Genomic DNA, 6,424 nt, shown 5'->3' with positions numbered 1-6,424 from the left:
TAAGAAAAAGTTAGATCGATCTAGGAACTTTCAGATCGATCCAAAGAAATTCTTAAACGATACACAGAGGGCTGATTTATGCAGGAAATTTCAGATCGATGGAACAGAGCAATGATTGGATGTAGGGATGGTTGTTCGATCGATCGAACCTTTTTTGAGATCGATCGAACATGGACAAAATGCATATTTTCAGAAGGAAAATGCATGCATACTCAATCAAAATTCCTAGCCATATGTATGAATTCCAAAACATATCTAGACGATGCAAGAAATGAAAGATAAAATAGAAATAAGGGAGGAATAGGGTTGTAAACCCTACGAAGAATTTACTAGTCTTTAATGTCTCTAGCAAGATGTTGGGCTCTTTTAGCCCAAATCAAACATCTTGTAATGCATTCCCTCCTTGTCGGGGTGATAAGTACTTTGAATTCCACCCAACAAATGGTTCCCTAAAGAACTTGTTGGATTAGGTTAAAAAGAATTTGTTTGTCCTTTGTCAATGTGATCTTTGGGCTTCCATGCCCTCTTAAAGTAAGATTTTGAAACATCATTCTTTAGACTCAAGGTCAAAGATGAACTTTTTGAAGTTTTGGTTTCAAACAAAGACTCCATTCTTTCACATTCATTGTCTAGACATTTTTCTACAACATTTACTTCTTCATGCTTGTCAAATGAATTTGGGGTTGGATTGAAGATATTCAACTTCACTTTCATATGCCCAAATGAGATTTTCATTACCCCGTCCTAAAATTGATGTTAGCATTTGCAGTTGCCAAGAAAGGACGGCCAAGGATAACGGGAATTTGGCTCTTGGGATTTGGAATCGGTTCCATGTCAATGACAACGAAATTGACCAGGAAGAAGAATTTATCAATTTTAATCAAGACATCCTCAATGATACCCCTAGGCTTTTTGATGGATCGGTCGGCAAGTTGTAAAAACCATTGACGTCGGTTTTAAGTCTCCTAAGCCCAATTTAACATATACCGAGTATGGAAGAAGATTAACACTTGCTCCTAAGTCTAGAAGAGCCTGATTAATAACATGGTCACCAATGATGCAAGAGGTAGTAGGTGAACCGGGGTCCTTAAACTTTGGAAGGGTGTTATGTTGCAAGATTGAGCTCACTTGCTCAGTCAAGACTACTTTCCTAGGTGCTTGGCTCTTGTTCTTCCTTTTTTGGGTGCAAAGATCTTTTAAGAACTTGGAATAAGCCAGAATTTGCTTAATTACATCCAAAAGTGGAAGATTAATCTTTACTTGCCTAAACATTTAAATAATTTCATTGGTCATGATCTTTTTTTTTTTATCAAGATAAATGGATCATTTCATGGCATCCGGAAATGGAGCTCTTGGCTCAAAAACTTTTTCAAAAATTTTCTTTGAAACATCATCAACACAAGAATTTTGAAAATCCTTTTTCAAAGCTTTGTTCACTTCACCTTTCAAATCAATTTTGGACTAACTTTTCAAATCACTTTCTAACACTTCCTCATTTGAATGATTATGCATATACAATGAAGGAGGAATATGATAAGAAACGGGATGGGTGTCAACTTGTGATTGCACTGGTTCACTCTCTTCATTGGACACACCTACTTGGTTGTCCACAATCTTCCCACTTCTCAAGGTTGTCACCGTATTGACATGTTTAATTATGTGCCCTTCCAATGAGGAATGAGTCTCCACAACACATTGTTGCTTTGGTGGGGCATTCAAAGGCGTCTTCCCCTTCTCTCTAGCATTTAAGGTACTAGCTATTTGCCCTACTTGGGTTTCTAGCTTAGTAATGGATTAAGAGTGAGAATGAAGCAATTGACTGTTCGCCTCTAGAGTGCCTAGAGCGGTCAAAACTTTCTCTTTAAAGGCGGGACTTTTAGAGTTTCCTTGGGAATAAGATGGTTGATTAGGGAAATGAGAATTAGAAAATTGATTGCCATGTGATTGAAATGATGATGATTTAAAACCTTGGGAACCTTGGCCTTGCATTGGTGGCGGAACATACTTCCCTTGAAAACCACCTTGGGGAGGGTTTGAGCCTTCCCTTTGGCTTTTCCAAGAAAAGTTTGGATGGTTTCTCCAACTTGAATTGTAATGAGTGCCATAGGGATTATTCCTTTGATTAACAAATGTAGCATTGACTTGCTCATGGGGCTCACTTTGCACATGTCCGTGGGGACAATTGGAAGTGGAATGCAAGACACTTGAACAAGTCATACAAGATTCATTAGATGCACGATGATGAATATGAGTAGGGGAGGAAGATACTTGATTTGCCGAATTTTGGTTAATCAAAAATTGATCAAACCTTTGAGATAAGAATTTCATCTCGGCGGCTATGTCATAGGAATTGTCAACTTGATACAAGCCGACATTCTTCCTTCCACCTAGGTTTCTACCATTTTTAGAAGATATGGACCTATGCATGGAATTTTCACTCATACTTTCATACAATTGCCACACATCATTTTCATACTTGTTAAGATAAGAACCACCCATAGATGCATCAACCATACCCTTGTGATTATCCAGTAAAATTTCAAAGAAATATTGAACTAATTGCCACTTAGGTATATCATGATGTAGGCACTTCCTAAGAAAATCATTAAACCTTTCCTATGCCTCATGAAACATTTCCCCATCCCCTTGAGAAAATTCTCTAATTGAAGTTCTCATGGCATTGGTCTTAGAAACCGGTTAGTATTTTTTCAAGAACTTTTGTTGCATTTCTGCCCAAGAAGTTATCGAAAAAGGCCTAAGATTGTTGAACCAATATTTTGCCTTGTCTTTAAGGGTGAAAGGAAAAAGTCTAAGTCTTAAAACTTTTTGCGGCATGTCCATGTATTTCACGGTGGAACACACTTCAAAAAACTCATCCAAATGCTTATAAGGTTCTTTACTTGGAAGTCCATGATAGTTAGGAAGCATTTGAATGGTTTGTGGTTTGATTTCATAGTGATGTGCTCTAAATGGGGGCAATTGAATGCAAGTGGGTGCATTGTATTCATTAGGCACATAATGGTCTCTTAATGCAATGGGAGGATTCACAATTGGTGGTGCTACACGAACACCTTGATTAGCTTGAACCTTGGGGGGTTGTGGAGCAAATATTGGTTGAGGCATTCCCAATGGAATTTGGCCTTGTTGTTGGTGGAATGAATGGTCTGGGCATGCCTAATGGTACTTGAACATTTTCATGATGCACATTAGGGTGGAGGATGCCTTGTTAGTCTATGTGACCAAGGTCCTCCATATGGTCACCATTCAAATTCTCCATTGGTGAAATGGAGTGATGAGAACTACCTCTTCCCCTAAGATTATGAACAACCAATTTAAGATGAAAATTAAGAGGGACAAGAGTAGGATTTAATGACCTACAACCATGTATACACTAGCAAAGAAAATAAGAAGCAGGTAACAATCACTTCGCCCCCGCAACAATTCAATCAACAAATCTCCACATTCAATGATCCCATGCTCCCATGCTTAAACAACATGCAAAGAAAAGTAAATAGCCTCCATGCGGGCTCACGATTTATCTAAGAAATGAAAAACAAGCCTCCACGCGGGCCGACGATTTAACTAGAGCTTGAGTTAGAAAGATCTCACAAAGGGTCCTTAAGCAACTTCAATTCATTTTCAACTTCCAAGCTTTGCTATGCTTTGCACTTTTTAGATTTTAAGTCCTTTTTGTGCTTAGCTTTGCTCCTTGCTTTGAATTCTCCTTTACTCAACTTCTTTCACTCAATTCACCTAACCAAATAAGAACAAACACAATAAGTAACCAAAAATAAAAATAAAGTAAAGACACGATCAAAAGAGCACTAATCCTTAATTGTTTCCAAAATACGGCGTTGTCAATTCAAATCCCCGGCAACGGCACCAAAATTTGACGGTGGCCGTTTCTATACGCCAAAATAATGTAGTGAATACACGGTTCAAGAAAAGCCTTTTGAGTCAAGTTTAAATTTATAAAAACCACTACTACCACTACTACTACCGTAGCAAGAGTGAGTAGGGATCGTTCCAAGGGATTAGAGGGCTACTAGTAATGGAAACAATGGTTAGGGTTAGTAGGTTGAGTGATCAAAGGTAGATTATTTGGTTAATTAAACTACAATTAAGATTAAGCAAACTCAATGTAAAACAAGTAATTAAAGAATAGAGAAAACAAGAGAGAGAGGTCTTGGGACTTAGAGATCACCACTAAGCATCACCTTTCTATACATTCAATTCACAATTCAAGAGGGGGGAAAACATATGTTGCAACAATAGTGAGTGTGTGTGGTTGTTTTAACAAGCATGGATGACCAATTAAGTATATATTGTCTGAACAACACAATGAATAGCACAATACATCAAATTAAGTCATTAATCATTTTTTAAGCTCACAATCCAAACACATCACATAATTAGAGAAATTTACTTCTTGCATTCATAAGTATGGAACATCAAACAACAAGCTTGGATTGTCCTCCCATTTAACAATTAAGGTAACTACACTACATCTAAACTAATGACATGGAAATTAAACTAATTAAACTAAGAGAGAGGCACAATCCATCAAGAAATGAGTATGAACCATCAAATAAACCACAAGAGAATTTTATTAAGCACTATGTCTTGACAATCTCTAAATCTATAGCATCAACATACATAGACATGCATCAATAACACAAGAGATAGAGATAAACACATGAACATCTATTCTAGCATACATTGACATATGGATAGAATGAAATGATCAATTGGAAGAATTAAACCACACAAATCATTGAATAAACAAGATCTATGTAAATAAATATGTCAAAACATATATTACAACACAAATCTCCTAAAAAATACATAAATCAGGGTAAAAAAAAGCATGCTAAGGGCTAACTCTAGCCCCAAGAGGATGTCTAGCCACTCATGAATGGTGTCCTCCAACCCTCAAGGGCTATCTCCATGGTAGAAGTGCTCTTCTTCTTGAGGAAGATGGAAAACCTCTCAAGAATGTGTCTCTAGCCTCCTCTTCTTTTTTCTTCCTCTCTAAGAATTGTATCTCTTTACTCTAAAAAGCATATCCAAGACTATATGTAAAAGTGGCTCATATTCCTTATATAGGTAGCTCAAATGTCACACCCAATGGTCTAGGCTCGTACACAAGGGCTTCTCCAATGATTACACAATGAGCCAACTTTTAATGAGCTGAAAATTAATTTAATTCGCATGTGAGAAGGTTCGATCAATCAAACCTGTGCTATGATCGATCGAACATGGCTGAGATCTATCAAACTTTGGCTGGATTAATCCTTCCATGGCGGCGCCTTTTTGGATAAAGACAGATCTGAGATATTTTGGGGAAAGAGACAAAAGTGGTAGGTAGGGTGGTACAATAGGATAAGATGGAATCTTTTCGATTGATTTGAGAATTGTTGGATCGATTGAACTTTGTGGGATCTTTGGATAAGGACAACAGGGCTTAGATCTATCTTGGAGAGTCTAGATCGATGAACTTTCGATCGATTGAAGTATTCTTGAGATCGATCGAACATGCTGATTTCCACACTTTGCTTCATTCTACTTCCACTTTGCTCTTTTCTTCTATCCAGCTCGAGTTAGCTTCTTTTAAGCTCTTATTTGGCTGAATTAGCTTATTTTGGGGATAAGCACCTGAAAAGGACAATAACATGAAATTAGTCTAAAACGGGAAAGTAAGATAGATAAAGATCCTAAAGTACCTAAGCTTAAGGGGTTTAAATGCGCACTTTTCAACGCTTATCATTATGCCCAAGTCACCCTTTTGCCCATGCCCTATCCATGCAATACTAAACCTATCCCTAAAATATCTCCTTTAATATATATAAATATAGGTGTATGTATATATGTTCAAAAAGGCCACAATGCCCCTCAAAGAAAGTGGCAAAACTAGGAGAAGTTCCCGAGCCCGGAATTCGTCCCCACTTTCGAAAAATTCTAAAAATAATTCCGTCACTTTTAAATGACTTGAAATAAATAAAAATATATTTCTAAAACCCTCAGCTCAAAAAATGGTTGAAACAGCACTTGGGGTCCGCGTGGCACGAAAAATAAATAAATAAAAATTTGAAAAAAATTCAAAAAAATTCGGGACATTATAGTCTCCCTACATCCCCTATAGGTTCCATTAACACCACGGACACAAGGTGACTCCTTGCTGTTCGGTTTTCGCAATTTTATTTTCAAGCCCTTCCAAAAATCAATGTTTTTCATTTAAAAAAATAAAATCAATTTCCCCCTTTTCCTCACCCGATGGCAATACATAAATGTATCATAAATTACAGCATGATGCCAATATGAAATTTCATGCGTTAACCATAATCATACTTGCATGCATTGGGAGTAATTTAACACAATAATTATCACGTTCTCAATGTAATAATCATAGCATTTTTGGCACGTA

At 37.0% G+C, this 6,424-nt stretch overlaps 1 pseudogene; it reads left to right on the top strand.

Annotated features, from left to right (window-relative positions):
* Window positions 1-2,572: 2,572 nt before the first annotated feature.
* LOC132267981 (small nucleolar RNA R71) lies at window positions 2,573-2,671 on the top strand (annotated as a pseudogene).
* The last annotated feature ends 3,753 nt before the right edge of the window (window positions 2,672-6,424 follow it).

Source organism: Cornus florida, unplaced genomic scaffold (assembly GCF_030987335.1).
Source record: "Cornus florida cultivar Cherokee Brave unplaced genomic scaffold, ASM3098733v1 CherokeeBrave_3.0.0_Hap2_Chr07, whole genome shotgun sequence".
Classification (NCBI taxonomy): domain Eukaryota; kingdom Viridiplantae; phylum Streptophyta; class Magnoliopsida; order Cornales; family Cornaceae; genus Cornus; species Cornus florida.
This window is presented reverse-complemented; position numbering and strand designations above follow the sequence as displayed.